Below are 19,941 nucleotides of genomic sequence, written 5' to 3' on the forward strand. Positions count from 1 at the left end.
TTTCAGAGAGAGAGAGATGTAGACTTGGGGTTTTTGTTAATGTAAAAACATGACTAATGAAATTAAATTTTAGATTTTGGGTTTTATTTGAGGAGATACTAAGATGGGGCTGGACTGATTGGAGCTCCGTATTATACTATTATTATTATACTACGTATAAAGGGGTGACTTTTGGAATTATGGAATGAATATATACGGGAGTTTATGTCACAAAATAATTTAAATGATGGTACTCCATAAAAATATAAATAGTACAGTAAATCTTTGAAATATAGAGTAGAACTTTATAAATTAGTCTATTATTTTTCCAAACTGTATTTTCTTCTATTTTTAATATACGTGTTACATTACCAAGTACTTGAAAACTAAGATTGAATTTGTTTAAGTATTAAAAATTAATAATTAATTTAATACTAACGTTTAAATAAAGGCATTGTTTTGTGATTCCGTTGGACTCGCTAGAAACAAAATATTTTAACTGAAAGCATAGTTTTGTAGTGACGAAAGTATTTCCCGCACTTTTCAATTGTTTTCAAAACAACTTTCGTAAATTCAAATTTCATTAAACAAATTTTGTATACGTGAATAGATTTTCATTAATAATCTTACTCAAAATGTAAATTCAACCAACCGTTAATCGACAAAGATCGCCTTCTTCAATTAACCGACTAAAACCATCCCGCAGCGAAGCGCGGGTCTTTTTCCCTCGTTATATACATATTTGGTCAAAACGGTGGGCATTAGCAGACTAGCAGCTGAATAAATTTGGGCCTTGGCCCAATAGCCTAAATACTAGTTTGTTTTAATATGGAGGAATCAGGAATGTGACTCATTTGACTAGTGAGTAGTGGCGTTCACTTTAAAATGAAAAGACTAAACTATCCTTATGCGTATTAATTTAACTGGGTAGTGTAACGTGTGTTAGCGTAAAAGATGAACACTGTGCATTTTATAACATGTGAGGCGATCGTTGTACTTATTTTGTTCTTAAAATGATGATCGGTGTAATTTTATATAAAGAACAAGAACTAAAGGTATAGTTTACTCGTAAAAAAAGTATAATAATGGTATACTCTTATAAGAAGCAAATAAGGTTATCCAAATAATAGAACATATGTACATATATTGTATTGAAATTAGTAAATAGGTAAGTTAGTACCCCATCCGTGTCATATTTATTATTCGCTATTTCTTTTTAGAATAGTCCAAATTAATTATCTACTTCCATAAATAAATAAAATATAAATAAGGAGGTAAAACTTATTAATACCTCTAATGTATGTACGTGAGACAAAAAGATAGGTAAAAAGTAAGGAGTAAAACTGTAAAGTACGAAAAAAATACAAAATAAAGATAATATTTCTAAAACTATATATTTTTTAATCTATAGACAATTAATATGAGACGGATGGAGTATACAACAAAAATAAATCTATACAAAGAAAAATACATCTTATACTACTTCCTCGGCATTGGAACCGATCGAGTCATGTCATTCAAAATTACACTGTTAACGGGTTATCAAAATTGCCATCAACGAGGGATTTGTTTCCGCGTTTAGCTGGGAGTGGTGTTTTTAGTTGTTGCATACGTTTTTATATAAAGCTATGTACATAGATGTTTAGTAGTTACATGGTGGTTGAAAAATTCAGTTATATGATGTTACATGCATTTTATAAAATGTGAGAGACGATCAATGTAAAATTTTGCTTCTTGATATGATGACCGGTGTGAATTTATTTAAACCACAAAGAACTAACGATATAATTTACTCGTAATAAAAGTGTAATTCAATGATATACTCCTATAAGCTACGTAAATAAGGTTATCCAAATAATAAAGCATAAGAAAAATTGTTTGAAAATGCATTGAAATTTTACCAAATTTCTATTGTATACATTAAACTTTCAAATCTCCTATTATATGCATTCAACTATTTAAATTGTTCAATTGTATGTATTTAACTTGTGAAATTAGGTTAACTCAAGGTCACCTTAATTTCATCTATAGACACAATTACATCATTTTTACCTCATGTTTGTAAGAGATTACATGTTAATCACTTATATTTTTTTTTTACGTCATTAGTCATTTATTCCTACCCCATCACCCACTGACTTCATCTTTGTTTCTTAGCAACATTCATCTTCATCATCCCTATTCATATTCATCATCCAAAATCATGAACCCTAAATATGTCTTCACCAAATTAGATTTAAAATTCAAATATCATTCAAACAGTTTCTTTCATTTCAATTTTGTTGTTCCACATTCAAATGAGTACTAAAACAAAAATCCATATGTTAAAACATACGCTTAAAGCTTTAGCTTAGGTCTACAAATTGAAGTTTTTTACATCATCACGAATTTAGCTCAGATCTAGGTTTCCTTAAGCCCATCGAAAGAACCAATCTTAACTCATATTCATCCAGAAATCGAGATCTACAACCACTATCAATTGAAAACCCCAATTCATCGCCACAACCTGTAATTACCATCTACGACGATTTTTTCTCTGACCACCACATGCAATTTTATCTCTGGTCGGAGTATATTTGATATCGATTTGTAATTTTTCTTGAACGAAATTGAAATCTGAGATCTGTTGTTCACCTGCAATTTTGTCACCAACCAACACCTACACTCCATGTTTAAATCGTTGTTCAGAGCCACTAGCCGGAATTTCTCTTTAATATGACCGGAGGGGGATGGCATCTAAAAACTGTAACGTCCTAAAAAAAAGGGATGAGCTTAGGATGCACATCACACATACTCTATGTGCGCGTCGCGCACAACCTCTGGGACAGAGGGGTTGTTTTTGTTACTTGTTTAAACTCGTGACTTCAAGTGCAATATCATGACATGTGCGATGGGTAGGTAGTGGTCGTTGACTCGGTCCACTAACTTCACATTGGGAGTAGCGTTATATTTGTACGGTATAACGTTATCGGGAAATGTGAGTACTTGTGGGAAATGCGAGTACCATTCCCGTGTTGGGTGAGTATGGATCCATATTATGTGTTTTTTTTTGTTTAGCATAATGACTATATGATATTTGCGATGCTAGCCTTGTTGTGTATATTAGATATAGCATATTACCATGTATTTGTATGCTATTTGACTTGCTAGCCTAAAATGCGTTGTATGTGTAAGTGGATGCAAGTAAGTGAATTATATATGTATATGTATAATTATTGCATTCACTAAGTGTAAGCTTACCCCTCTCGTTATTTACCTTTTATAGGTACCATTGACTTGAAGGTTTCTAGTTGTTAGACTAGATAACTATGAGTTGCCTTATGGCGGGATAGATTTTGGATATTTGGCCTCAGTTGGATATGGATGAATCCTCGGGATCATGATCTTGGTATTGGGTTGGGTTATTGAGTCTTAAACCGTTGATTTTGTACAATTAGGGTTGAAATCACTATTTCAGTTATGTAATGGGTCGTGTAAACTAAATTATGGTTGTAATCATTTTAACTGGTTTAAAATGTGGTTTTCATGTATTAAAAGTGTTTTATGGTTGGTTAATGATAAATGTTGAAAAGGTTGTTTAAAATGGGTCAAAAATGCTTAAAGTGGCTGGAAAACTGGTCTTGGTGATGTGTGCGTCGCACACTAGCAAAAAGTTGGACAAAACCCCATGAGACGACCCGACCCAATCCATAGGGACGAATACAATAACATATGATAACATTGCGAGGTACCTGACCTCTATATGATACATTTTACAAACGTTGCATTTATTCTTAAAAGGCAATCTATCATTACATCAAAAGTTGACATGTTCGCCTAACATTTCATAATATCCAAATGACCTAATTTGTCATTTACTTAGTAATAGTCTCTAATGATCTTCAATGACTCGAATGCAACGTTCTTGAATCCTGGCTTAAATGGTCCCAAATAGTATCCTTAATATGAGCTAATGCACAGCGGAAGACTTAATTCATACCTGAGAATAAACATGCTTAAAAAGTCAACAAAAATGTTGGTGAGTTATAGATTTAAACCTACATAGTAATTCATAATAATAATAGACCACAAGATTTTATTTTATAAATGGCATACACAAATTATGTATATAAAAATCATTCATATGATAAACACCTGGTAACCGACCTTAACAAGATGCATATAGAATATCCCCCAGTATACAGCGCGCAGCTACTATACTATAAATACCTCGAAGAACTAAAGCAGTCAAACCCTTTGACTGAAGCGTGTTAAAGCTCATAGATCTATCTTTAGGATTCGCGTCAATTAGTGGCAATTATAATAAACACTAATTCTTAGGTTACCAGAATAAAAGGGGGTGATATCCGGTGTAATCAATCAATCATAGAATGTAGTTTCCGGTACTTGTGTCTATTTCGAAAAACATTTATAAAAATAGCATATATTCTCATCCCAAAAATAATTAGATAGTAAAAATGGGACTATAACTCACTTGTGAGGATTTCCAAATAGATGGTAATAAGACTTGGCCTTTGACAAATTCACGAACCTAATAATAATATTCTTGTGTCAAGATATATATATATATATATATATATATATATATATAATTAATATTCCATACTTATGATACTTGTGATAATTTTAATTGTCCTTTGTTAGTAGTCCAATAGTCCGATAATCCAATAGTCCGATAGTCCAACAGTATAAATATATATATATATATATAAATATAAATGCGTATATTGTGTTAGAATTCACTAACACTATAATATATTGTCTTAATATAGTAAGACACATAATATGTATATTGTCTGAAGCAATCCGCGACCCATTGTATACATGTCTCAGGCTCGATCACAACTCAAAGTATATATATATTTTGGAATCAACCTCAACCCTGTATAGCCAACTCCAACATTCACATATAGAGTGCCTATGGTTGTTCCGAAATATATATATAGATGGGTCGATATGATATGTCAAAACGCTGTATACGGATCCACGGTGATCAAGTCATATATATATATATATAGTGCCTTACGATCTTTATTAAGACTATAATATATTGTCGTAGAACTTAATCACGACTATTATAAATTGTACTTCCATAAGTTCGGGAACAAGACATGTATAAATACATGTAGGATACAAGGTAAGTTAGCTAGGATAAGGTTAGCATCCATTTTTATTAATCAAAACCGTCGCTAATAAACAAGCAAAAATATCCAATTTTGTTTTACCCATAATTTCTTCATTACAAATCCGTTTTGAGTGATTCCGGTGGCCACGGTTTTGTATTGAACTTAACTTTATGAAAATAAACAGAAAAAGTATGAGTTTATAGTCAAAAATCCAAGTTACAAGTCGTTTAGTAAAAGGTAGTCATTTCCGTCGAAAGAACGACATCTTGATGACCATTTTGAAAAATATACTTTCACTTTGAGTATAACCATGATTTTTGGATATGTTTCACATCCATATAAAATAAGATTTTTCACCAAAGGAATTCTTTTAATTCAAAGTTTAAGATAGGTTTTTAAAATTAAACCCAAAACAGCCCCCGTTGATCTATGACGGCGTATGTTCAGTTTTAAGGTGTTCTTCGTGTTTACAAGTTTTATATCCTTATGTTAGCTTGACATACTGTCATAATACATGTGTTGAAGTATTTTAAAAGTCAAGTTAGAAGGATTAAGTTTATTTGCAAACAAGTTTAGAATTAATCTAAACTATGTTCTAGTTATTATTAGTTATAAACTCAAAATAAGATAGCTATATGAATATGAATCGAATAAGATTATGAATAAGGTTACTACCTCAAATCAAATGAATAAAGTTGCTGGAGAAATAAGGAGAGTATCTTGAGTTCAAAGATACCCTTGATGGCTTGGAATTCTTGAAGTATAAACATGGAATGAACAAAAGTTCGAATAAGAATTCTATCTTGAATTAAAATAGTTATAAGTATATAAATTGAACCAAAATTTATATATGATTCTTACCTTGATTATTAGCTGAGAAGCTACTGATATGAAAGTAGGATTATGAATTCTAAAGAGTTTTGGAGTTGGATTGAAAGATTAGAAGTAAACTTGTACACTTGGAAGGTTATCTTGACATTTATGAAACTAGAACTTGTAAAATTTATGATGAACACTTAGAACATGAAGATGAAACTTGAGAGAGATCAATTAGATGAAGAAAATTGAAGAATGAAAGTGTTTTTAGGTGTTTTTGGTCGTTCATAATGGATTAGATATAAAGGATGTGTCATTTTGTTTTCTTGTAAAAAAAGTCATGAATGATTACTAAAGTTTTTGTAATTTTATGTAATCATTCATGTTAGTTGCCAAATTATGGTTCCCACAAGGTTAGGTAGCTCACATGGGCTGCTAAAGAGAAGATTTTTATGTGTATATACCAATAGTAAATACATCTAGAAGCTGGGTATGATACGGGTGTGAATACCGAATGAATACGTATAGAAATCTTGATGGAATTGAATGAGATTATGAGTATAGCTATCTTTGTTGAGTATAAGTATGTTAGTATATATGTACTTAAGTCCTTTAAAAGTGTATTAATTCATATTAATACAATACATATATATACATTTTAATTTGGAAGTTATTACAACGTTAATCGTTATATATATGTATATAGTCTTGAAGTCTTTAAGTTAGTAATCTCCTTTTATGTATATAACCAAATGTTAATATATGTAATGAGATACTTAAATATCATTTTAACAAATCATAAGTATATATATATCCATATATACATCATTATATAATTATTTCAAATTATGACGTTCGTGAATCGTCAGGCAGACTGGGTGGCCAAACATTTGTATAAAATTCATTTAAAATTACCAAATCTTAATGAGTTTGATTGCTTAACATGTTGGTAAGGTTTAATTTATGTAAATATTAATCTTATAAGTGTAAAATGATCGGAAAAATCCGGGTCGTTACATTACCTACCCGTTAAATAAATTTCGTCCCGAAATTTGATAGAGATCGTCATGGATAACAATATGGGTGTTTTCATGACGTATATGAGGTGACAATGGAGTTTTATCATTATTGGGAGGTATAGATACAACGGTTCGATCAAGTGAAGCGCACAAGTGAAGCTATCACAAAAGAGTGAATTGAGTAAATATGGATTTGTTTGAACCGATAACGTGATTAGAATTGATTTCCGGAATTTATGGAAAATCTTACGTAATAAGATTTGGTTCTTTGGCACTCAAGATCTTCTTTGATTTAGTGCGGCGATCTGTTTCGATTTATTTGTCGAATATTTTGCTATAAATCCACTTCCTTCTCTTCCTTATTTCCACAACTCACATCTTCTATCCTTTCTCCCTCAACTCATACCTTAAAGTATTCTTTTAAATGCTCCATCCCGTTCTAACTCTTGTTATACTTCTAACTTTCATATCTTTCATTCTTCTCTTTCATTTATCGCCAGAAGAATCTATTTACTTCTATCCTTTCCTCGAAATTATAATGTTTTTAATTCTCCCGTGTCTTTACGTTGCAATACGTATTGATATATGCGGTTTGTAAATCCTGGGTGACTTTCGGCCTTTGTATTCTTCATTATTTTTCAAAGCTTCATACTTTCGTTTTCTCTTCCCGACTTCGAGTCAAGCGAGTAATGGTCCGGAATTTGTAGATATGAGATTCGAAATGAGTATAGCTAATGCTCTAAGAAAGAAATGGTAATAGAAAAATTTTGATTTGTCAAATTACCAGAATACCACGGAAAAGATAGAACTGTCAGGATGACATGTTCTTATTATGTTTGAGAATTGGATAGAATGTAAGAGCCGTGTAACATGGCACATGATGATGGTACTGTGAATCATCACATTTCATTAGAAACTTAACATGACTTACTGTAATATAATGAAGTTGATCAAGTTTCATTATATTATACTAATTCATGCATCAGTTCCCAACACTGCTTCAGAACATTCCTATTTTAAACTCGAAGGTTTTAGAACTTAGGAACTAACACAGTTTCTTTTATGTTGTAACGCAGATGTTACGGAGTGATAAATAATTTTAGATAAGGGTAGTTATGAATTTTTTTTTTCCAAAAATATGGAGAATATGTATAACGGAAGATATGAAGATATCTTATAATATCTAAGATAAGATGATGATGAAGAATATTTATCTGTGAAAGTTTAGAATAAGAAGTGGGGTTCCTACTGATGGTGTCAGCAGGTACTGAATCATTTGGATTCTTTGAAGGCAGATTCAGTCCTTGTGATTTATCCACAACCTCCTTCATACTTTGCTCAATCCGTTTTCCAGTTTCAAACCTTCTCTTTTTCTGAGCTTTACCAACACACTGTACTTCATCATCAAACTTTTGACTGTTAAAGTCGTTTACAGTTTTTGCTGCTTCATCAGCATTCTCAAGGTTAATGAATCTGAATCATTGATTATCAATCCGAGGTGTTTTCAAGAATTTTGAGCGTTGATCGCAGGATGTAACCGTCAATGGATCTAACGGTTGACGAAGAAATGTTGTAAATTTCAAAAGTAATGAATGATAGTTTCGGTGGTTTGATGTGATAATTCATCACAGAATACGAATGAATACAATTCATGAGAATCGGAATTGAAAAATGTACAGTGTAACATATTAATGTGAGATATAAATATTTCTAGGGTATTACCTACCCGTTAAAATATTTTCACAATTAACAGTTTGTACAAAAGAGTTTTAATTACAGTCTTTATGAAAATATACATACATATATATTTTCCTTCAGATGTAATCATGGATTTAATGAGTTAATATAATATTAAACTCATTTGATTTATGGTTGGAACGAGAATGAATAATCTCTAAAACTTTAGAGATTTCATAATTGTCGCGAAATATTTCGCTAATGAAGTTATGAATCAATACATTCGTCGTTACACTTGATTTATTATGAAATGGAGTTTATTGTGTTGAAGCAGTGATTAACGATTGCTAAGTCATTAACAAAGGATGTACATCATAGCATATTAGTGATATGGATTAACCAAATAGTGCATACTAGTTGAGATTCATACGTAATTACTTAGTACGACAAGATTTATTATTGTTCCAAATCATATATATGTATATATAAAGTATACATATATAATTTTTCACGAAGAATGAGTCAATACATCTTGACTCATTATTGCTAATATTCCTTGGTATCTTTGGGGCGTATGATGTTGATATCCGAGGTATCGAGTATGATGTTGAGACGTGGGTTGTGGATGTTGTTGGTACTATTGCTGTTGGTGATGATGCTGATGGTACTGGTGATTTTGGTTATGCTACTGGTGCTGCTGCTGGTGCGCGTAGGTTTTGCACCATATTCTCCAGAGCCACTACTCGAGCGCGAAGCTCATTGAATTCTTCTCTTATACCGGGATGATTGACGGTTGGAACGAGCGAATGAACAAGATTTGAAATATGGGATAGTATGTAGTCATGACGAGATACTCTAGAAATGAGCGAGAAAATGGTGTTTCGAATAGGTTCGCCGGTAAGTGCTTCAGTTTCATCGTTAAGAGGACAATTTGGTGGATGGAATGGATCACCTTCTTCTTGCCTCCAGAGATTTAGTATATTACGAACCCATCCCCAATTCATCCAGAATAGATGATGGGAAATTGGTTGATCCATTCCGGTGACGCTGTTCTCGGAGCTCGAATGGAAATCCATATCGGCGTAGCTATCGAAGTCAGAGGAATTCGAACTGGATGAAGAATCCATCTTGTATAGTCGGAGAAATGAATTTTTGGTTTAGAATAGATTATAGAAATTGGGTTTGGTACTCTTCAATACATAATTTACATATGTATATATAATACCAAAATCCCGTGAATTACGGAGAATTTTTGAAATACGTCAAGCAATGTCTATAGTAACAGATATGCTAAGATATGAATTTTGTCTATACACTATCGATGCACTAAATGCAGTAAGACGTGTCTAGACTTAAGAATGATAAGCAGGCAGTTTCCTAAGGATGATAAACAGATGATTTCCGACTAGAAATGATAAGCAAAACTTTTGACATGTAGACATGGTCAAAGTCCAGACTCACTGATGCATCCTAACAACTACCAGTTAGACATACTAATGCAAGGCCTGGTTCGCTAAGACCAACGCTCTGATACCACATGAGACGACCCGACCCAATCCATAGGGACGAATACAATAACATATGATAACATTGCGAGGTACATGACCTCTATATGATACATTTTACAAACGTTGCATTTATTCTTAAAAGGCAATCTATCATTACATCAAAAGTTGACATGTTCGCCTAACATTTCATAATATCCAAATGACCTAATTTGTCATTTACTTAGTAATAGTCTCTAATGATCTTCAATGACTCGAATGCAACGTTCTTGAATCCTGGCTTAAATGGTCCCAAATAGTATCCTTAATATGAGCTAATGCACAGCGGAAGACTTAATTCATACCTGAGAATAAACATGCTTAAAAAGTCAACAAAAATGTTGGTGAGTTATAGATTTAAACCTACATAGTAATTCATAATAATAATAGACCACAAGATTTTATTTTATAAATGGCATACACAAATTATGTATATAAAAATCATTCATATGATAAACACCTGGTAACCGACCTTAACAAGATGCATATAGAATATCCCCCAGTATACAGCGCGCAGCTACTATACTATAAATACCTCGAAGAACTAAAGCAGTCAAACCCTTTGACTGAAGCGTGTTAAAGCTCATAGATCTATCTTTAGGATTCGCGTCAATTAGTGGCAATTATAATAAACACTAATTCTTAGGTTACCAGAATAAAAGGGGGTGATATCCGGTGTAATCAATCAATCATAGAATGTAGTTTCCGGTACTTGTGTCTATTTCGAAAAACATTTATAAAAATAGCATATATTCTCATCCCAAAAATAATTAGATAGTAAAAATGGGACTATAACTCACTTGTGAGGATTTCCAAATAGATGGTAATAAGACTTGGCCTTTGACAAATTCACGAACCTAATAATAATATTCTTGTGTCAAGATATATATATATATATATATATATATATATATATATATATATATATATATATATATAATTAATATTCCATACTTATGATACTTGTGATAATTTTAATTGTCCTTTGTTAGTAGTCCAATAGTCCGATAATCCAATAGTCCGATAGTCCAACAGTATAAATATATATATATATATATATATATATATATATATAAATATAAATGCGTATATTGTGTTAGAATTCACTAACACTATAATATATTGTCTTAATATAGTAAGACACATAATATGTATATTGTCTGAAGCAATCCGCGACCCATTGTATACATGTCTCAGGCTCGATCACAACTCAAAGTATATATATATTTTGGAATCAACCTCAACCCTGTATAGCCAACTCCAACATTCACATATAGAGTGCCTATGGTTGTTCCGAAATATATATATAGATGGGTCGATATGATATGTCAAAACACTGTATACGGATCCACGGTGATCAAGTCATATATATATATATATAGTGCCTTACGATCTTTATTAAGACTATAATATATTGTCGTAGAACTTAATCACGACTATTATAAATTGTACTTCCATAAGTTCGGGAACAAGACATGTATAAATACATGTAGGATACAAGGTAAGTTAGCTAGGATAAGGTTAGCATCCATTTTTATTAATCAAAACCGTCGCTAATAAACAAGCAAAAATATCCAATTTTGTTTTACCCATAATTTCTTCATTACAAATCCGTTTTGAGTGATTCCGGTGGCCACGGTTTTGTATTGAACTTAACTTTATGAAACTAAACAGAAAAAGTATGAGTTTATAGTCAAAAATCCAAGTTACAAGTCGTTTAGTAAAAGGTAGTCATTTCCGTCGAAAGAACGACATCTTGATGACCATTTTGAAAAATATACTTTCACTTTGAGTATAACCATAATTTTTGGATATGTTTCACATCCATATAAAATAAGATTTTTCACCAAAGGAATTCTTTTAATTCAAAGTTTAAGATAGGTTTTTAAAATTAAACCCAAAACAGCCCCCGTTGATCTATGACGGCGTATGTTCAGTTTTAAGGTGTTCTTCGTGTTTACAAGTTTTATATCCTTATGTTAGCTTGACATACTGTCATAATACATGTGTTGAAGTATTTTAAAAGTCAAGTTAGAAGGATTAAGTTTATTTGCAAACAAGTTTAGAATTAATCTAAACTATGTTCTAGTTATTATTAGTTATAAACTCAAAATAAGATAGCTATATGAATATGAATCGAATAAGATTATGAATAAGGTTACTACCTCAAATCAAATGAATAAAGTTGCTGGAGAAATAAGGAGAGTATCTTGAGTTCAAAGATACCCTTGATGGCTTGGAATTCTTGAAGTATAAACATGGAATGAACAAAAGTTCGAATAAGAATTCTATCTTGAATTAAAATAGTTATAAGTATATAAATTGAACCAAAATTTATATATGATTCTTACCTTGATTATTAGCTGAGAAGCTACTGATATGAAAGTAGGATTATGAATTCTAAAGAGTTTTGGAGTTGGATTGAAAGATTAGAAGTAAACTTGTACACTTGGAAGGTTATCTTGACATTTATGAAACTAGAACTTGTAAAATTTATGATGAACACTTAGAACATGAAGATGAAACTTGAGAGAGATCAATTAGATGAAGAAAATTGAAGAATGAAAGTGTTTTTAGGTGTTTTTGGTCGTTCATAATGGATTAGATATAAAGGATGTGTCATTTTGTTTTCTTGTAAAAAAAGTCATGAATGATTACTAAAGTTTTTGTAATTTTATGTAATCATTCATGCTAGTTGTCAAATGATGGTTCCCACAAGGTTAGGTAGCTCACATGGGCTGCTAAAGAGAAGATTTTTATGTGTATATACCAATAGTAAATACATCTAGAAGCTGGGTATGATACGGGTGTGAATACCGAATGAATACGTATAGAAATCTTGATGGAATTGAATGAGATTATGAGTATAGCTATCTTTGTTGAGTATAAGTATGTTAGTATATATGTACTTAAGTCCTTTAAAAGTGTATTAATTCATATTAATACAATACATATATATACATTTTAATTTGGAAGTTATTACAACGTTAATCGTTATATATATGTATATAGTCTTGAAGTCTTTAAGTTAGTAATCTCCTTTTATGTATATAACCAAATGTTAATATATGTAATGAGATACTTAAATATCATTTTAACAAATCATAAGTATATATATATCCATATATACATCATTATATAATTATTTCAAATTATGACGTTCGTGAATCGTCAGGCAGACTGGGTGGCCAAACATTTGTATAAAATTCATTTAAAATTACCAAATCTTAATGAGTTTGATTGCTTAACATGTTGGTAAGGTTTAATTTATGTAAATATTAATCTTATAAGTGTAAAATGATCGGAAAAATCCGGGTCGTTACACCCGAGCAGGCAAGGTGCGCGCCGCGCACCCTTAAACTGTGTGTTGTGCATGTAAAAAACATTGTCTTATTTTTTGAGTTTTGGTTTGTGATCGTTTCAGGTGGTATCAAAGCATGGTCTAAGGGATCTAGGTGACTTTTGAGATAGGTGTCTAGACTTAGACTATTTGTGTTGTATGCGGGACTTTTTGAATTGCATGTTAGACTTAGAACGGTTAGTTCCTTGGTGTAGGTAGACTAACTAGTTATTGTGATTATGTGGGGCCTTCACTTGTGCTTAATGTAGTGCCTTAGATATATAGTGCCTAATGTAAGTAGGCCGACTTAGATGTTTCTTTAGATGATAGTCACCTAGGTAGTAGGTTGACTTATTGTTGCGGTATAAATATAAGTATATCATATTATACTATATATTGTGTGTGGTGTCTTAAGGGTGAATCCGGTTTTGGGATTTAGTCGTTCGGAGGTATTGAATGATCAAGTTCATCGGTGGGACTTTGATCATTTTGGGGTACTAGAATTTTTGTGTGTGTTTCGTATTGTGTGAATGCTACGCTAGTACGGGTAAAATACTTTACATTGCCATGTGGAAATGATAAGGTATGTGATTGTAATAGTGCCTGAACGTGACATGGTTGGGGTAGATTTGGGGACGGTTTAGGAATCATGTAATGGTTCCTAGGTTTTAGCGGTCTCGGGTGATGTGCTTGTGTCACATCGGGTGTGTTGTCGGTCGAAGAGTGTTACGGATATGGCTAACTAAGCTGAGTAGGTAGACTAACGAGTTTGGCGTGTGTGTGGTCACCCTAAGTAGTGGATGTACTATTGAGATTGACTTTGGTGTAGTATCAACCGTAACTGGGAGGATCAACGTAAGTGTGTGGCGGATACTTGGATCCTGTACTAGGATGTAATAGGTCTCTTGAGTGCATTTTGTGTTGGTACTCGGTTGAGTACAGAGTTAGTGAATTTGGTTGTGATTCTGGTTGTAGGTCGTCTTCGATGATGTACTGGAGTGTGCTTGGGTCAATAAACTCGCGGAAGTGAGACCCTTATGACGATAGTTCGTGTTAGTGTGTTTTTATGAGCGTAGGGTAATTTCTTTATGGAATTTCCCCTGTATCGATAGTTGTATCGAAGTGTGGAGAAGTCAAAGTCTTGGTGTTTCTAAGAAATTCTTTAGTGTGTTATAAAGTGCTTGGATAGGCTACATTGCTTAGCTTAGGTGGATTCGTGATGAGCGTGAGTTTGCTTGAATAATTGTAAGTTATAAACCGTACGGTTTGTAAGGAAGTATGACTTCGGGTCATTAGGTTGTATATTGGGTGACATCGGGCGTATGCGTGATCGAGTCTTTAAACCTCGATAGTTGGTGGCGGGAGTCTAGATGACATTATATCAGGAGCCCTTTTTATACCTGCTAGTGTAATGTTCGACTCCGGTGATGATGAAGTTGTGTTATACTTAGGGAACCAGTTAGAGACCCTTGGAAGAAAGTAGTGGATGGTCGTGTTCTACGATGGGTTTCAACGATTCGACAGTTACGAGAGTTGAAGTCTGAGAATTTTGTAGCAAACACTTCGTATGAAGCAAAAAAGGACAATCTAAGATCCTTCGTATGCTCAATGTTGAAGTGAAGTTTAATGGCATGTGTATGACGAGTTTACGAGATGGGTGAATCTTGTCTCTTTAATGTAGTTGGGTGTTCGAGGTTGCACGGTGAGGCGGTAACGGACTTAACGGTCGGTTAGGTCGAGGGATAATGTTGAAGTGTTAATAATGCGGGCGATGCATTCATGATGCCGAAGTGGTCACTATTTCCTACGAGAGTGAGCAAATGTATGTCGGTAGTTGGAGGGTTAAGTAAATGAAAGGTCGAGTTGATTCGACTGACTTGTAGAATTGGTGACGCGAGGTGGCTTATGCCTAGGTTCAGAGTCGTATGTGGAATTTTTATAAATCTACCCCTTGGGTAGCAAGGAAGTGACGAATGAGATACGAGCTATGAGAGTGCGATGTCATCACTTAAATGACATTAAGAGTAAATGTGGTTGTCGATTGTAAGGGCTCGAATTGATTTTTTGGGAATCTGGGTTATGTGACCGCCAATGAGAATGATTGGTTCCGGTGAGAGAACCCCAAATTCGCAAGATGTTATCATCTTGGCGATGTGAATGTGGAGTGGTGTTCTAAGTGGCGGAGTTTATACTGCCGCACTAAGAAGCTCTGTTGGTGTTGTGACGGAATAAGTGCTGGAGTGTACCGTTCTAGACCTTAATAAGGATACTAAATCCTATCGAGGTAGGATAATGGGACATTGGTATCGGACTCGAGGTCGGATGTTTCGACCGCTAAGTTATGGTTTGAGAATGCCATGTGTGGAGTCTATGGCGATGTGTTTTAAGTGTAGAGTTAGATCTAGTATGAAGGGCGATCAGGCATCACCAGTAAGGGATATGAGGTCGTGATGATCTTTAGGAAATCCGGGAGTGATTGTTCGAGTGTATCGTTGTCACGACCCTACTTTTTCCGTTATTCTTTACCGTTTATATTTAACTTCTGTTAATTGATATTCGTGCCACGTCATTTCTATGACTTATATTATTATTTTAATAATCATATATTCCTTATAATGTGTTATGTGATTATATGTGTTCGTATTTAGAATTGTACGTTTCTACGTATCTTGGATTTCTATCCAGTAAATCGTTTCGGTTTTCAAACCAATAATCAGACTTTCGCGATTTTTGAATCCGAATTATTTTATTTATGATATTTCTATATCATATGAGTTTATAAGATATTTCTATATTTTATTTTTCGCGTGTGCGTGTTTTTTTCGAAGATTTAATCACGTAATGGCGTTTTCGTGAATCGAGCTTCGTTTGGGTAGTCGGGCCACAAGCTTTTGTCCACATGTTCAAAGTGGGCCATGTGGGGCCCACCTCTTACAAATTTCAGCCGAACCTAGGCCTTACACTCCTCCCATTTTCATTTTGTTACACTACTTGAAATTGGAAATCATTTCACACTACTTCATTTTATTTTAACCTAAACCTAAATCCTCTCCTTTCTCCCTCTCCTTTTGGCCATCGCCTACACCACCAACATCATCATCATTCATCAAAAATTCTAGCTTGAATCAAAGGGCTTTTAGCATAATCGGATCCTACACATTAAGCTCTTTCCATCTACAACTTTCAATTCTTGATTAGGGTATCAACATAAACCCTAACTTTTTCATTTTCATCTATTTTTATTGATTTTAGTTGTATGTTAATGTATTAGTGCTTGTATGTTGTTGTATTGTTGTTATTATGCTTAGAAATGCTTAATTGTGTATGATTTCGGTTGATCAAAATTGGGACAGCAGCTTTATTGATATAATCAGTGTATTTGGCTAATGTTTTTAGTTAATTAAAGTGTCTAAATGAGTTCCTCTCATTGAGTACATAATTTTAGGCTTTGGATTCATCTCGTTTCGAGTTACGGATCAAAATCTATGCTTGATTTAGGGTTTTGTAAAATTGAAATGTATTAACTTGTGAAATCAGGTTTTGGTCCAACTTTGGGACCATGATCTGAGATTTTAGGGTGTATCATTGGGTTAGGATGGATGATTGTATGAACTTTCATGTTCGGGTCATCAAAATACGAGCCACAAATCACCCGGAATGATTAAAACGGTTATTAAAACGGATTAAAGTGATGCTTGGTATATGGCTGTTCATCACGACCATAGGAACTGAATTGGGAAGTTCTTGAGCATCCTAAGGTGTCGGTAAGGTTGTTTAGACGAGGATATATGTAAGACTCGTCAAAAACCGACACCCCAGGCTTAAGTTATGACCCGATGAAGTTTTAATGAAACTTATGTTAATGAAATTGAACTTAGGTTATATGAATAATGATTTTCATTATTAGTAAATTACTTAGGTTATAAAAGTAATTATTATTAATTAATACTTATGATATATATTTATTATATCATTTAATATTTATATTATGATTTAATTATTTCTATAATTAACCTTATGATTTAATAATACAATTATTATTAATGGAAGACTTATGTTAAGTACAAAATTTATGATATAAGACTATTAAATCAAGACTTATACTAAAGATTAATTATTTATTTATTTATTAAAAGACTTAGTTATTAATTTTTTATGACACAAATTAATTATTAAATACTTATGGTTTAATAATTATAACAAAATACTTATGATATGTGTAACATTTCATAATTTATTTAAAATACTTATATTATGATTAATAATTCATTATTAATTAGTAATACTTATGATATGACTAATATTTAATTAATTAATTAATTAAGTACTTATGTTATATCTATTATATCATTTAAACTTATATTAACTTTATAATTTAATTTAATTTAATTAAACTTATAATTTAATTAGTTCATACAAATATTATTTTAAATAATATTATAACTTATATTATTAATATGATTTACACTTTAAACTTCAAGGTTGACTAAGTTTGATCAAGGTTGACTTTAGTTGACTTTAGTTGACTTTAGTTGACTTTTGAGTTGACTTTGACCTTCAGTTGACTTTGACTTTCAATTGACTTTTGTTGACTTTTCTAAATAAGGAAACTTTCTAAAGGAGGAAGTTTTCTAATTATAGAAACTTTCCAAAAATAGAAACTTTTCAAAAATGGGAACTTACTAAAAATAGAAACATTCTAAAAATAGAAACATTCTAAAAATAGAAAGTACACATTATACGTTGTCCTGATCATACCGAATCATACCGATTGATGTTCTTTGCTTTACAACAACAAGTATTATGATTAACATACTAAGACCTGACCTAAGTTAGTTATTTATATCGACCTACTTTATTTTTAGGTCGGAGTTGTGATCATTCTTGATCATTTACCTTTTTTGTTCGCGTACCTATTTCCTTTTTTGCTTCGTTTGCTTAAGGTGAGTTATAGTCCCGTTTTTTATACTATTTTAAAGTATTTTTAGGATGAGATTACATGCAGCTTTTGTTTTACATTTTAGACACAAGTGGAAATTAATTTAAATTATTCATTGTGAGTTGAACGAAAATATTCTCGAATTTGGTAATTGTAATCACTGGTTTCTACTGGTGAACGCGATTTCTATGGATAGATCTATCGGGCTTGACAACCCCATTTCGTGCTAGTCGCACTAGCAATTTATAATCGGAATGTATTAGTACTTCGTACTTTTTGAAGATACACATGTTCAGTGTATATTATTGTATGTTAAGGGTAATGAATGGTTAAGTGGTTACCAAGTGGCTCACGGGTTAATGAATAATATTTTTATATTTTCTAATATTTGAAATCTTGTGGTCTAAATCTTATACATTATTTTAAACCTATAATTCACTCAATATTTTTGTTGACAGTTTACTTGCATGTTTTCTTAGGTACTTGATTGCTTTCTTTTTCCGATGTGCTTAGAGGGTCTGCATATGTATTGGCAGATTTTGATAAACACTTAAACTTGCATTCTATTTTGTTACATTAAATTGTGGGTGTTTGTTGACATGGTTTTGGTCAACTTTTTATATTTACTTATGTTGGTTTTTCTAAACTTACATTGATTACAGATTTCCTTTATAGGAAATTATTTTTAAATAAAGAATGCAATGTTATTTATTAAATTCATTTAGAGCTATGATCAAGCTGTGGGATCAAGTGTGTAAAGACCCGTCCTAATCCATAAGAACGAATACAATAACATATGATTACATTGCGAGGTATTTGACCTCTATATGATACATTTTACAAACATTGCATTTGTTTTAAAAGACAAACTTTCATTACATTGAAAGTTGACATGCATGCATACCATTTCATAATATCCAACTATAAATGATCTAATCTGTCATTTACTTAATCATAATCTTTATTGAATTCAACGACTTGAATACAACGTCTTTTGAAATATGCCATGAATGACTCCAAGTAATATCTTTAAATTGAGCAAATGTACAGCGAAAGATTTCTTTCAATCCTGAGAATAAACATGCTTTAAAGTGTCAACCAAAAGGTTGGTGAGTTCATTAGTTTATCATAATCGATCATTTCCATAATTTTAATAGACCACAAGATTTTCGTATTTATAAACAGAACCTCTCATCTGCATAAAGATAAAATCATTCATATGAATTGAACACCTGGTAACCGACATTAACTTTAATGCATAGAATATCCCCAAACAGAACCTCTCGTCTGTATAATAATAATCTCGAAGTACTAAAGCCATCCATAACCTGAATGGGGGTTGTTAGGCCCAATAGATCTATCTTTAGGATTCACGTCAATTAGGAACAGAACAATTAGGAACAGAACCTCTCGTCTGCCTAATTCTTAGGTTACCAAGCTAAAAGGGGTAATATTCGGTTTAATAATCCAACCATAGAATGTAGTTTTGAGTACTTGTGCC

The sequence above is a fragment of the Rutidosis leptorrhynchoides genome, chromosome 1 (assembly GCF_046630445.1).
Source record: "Rutidosis leptorrhynchoides isolate AG116_Rl617_1_P2 chromosome 1, CSIRO_AGI_Rlap_v1, whole genome shotgun sequence".
NCBI classification, from domain to species: Eukaryota; Viridiplantae; Streptophyta; class Magnoliopsida; order Asterales; family Asteraceae; genus Rutidosis; species Rutidosis leptorrhynchoides.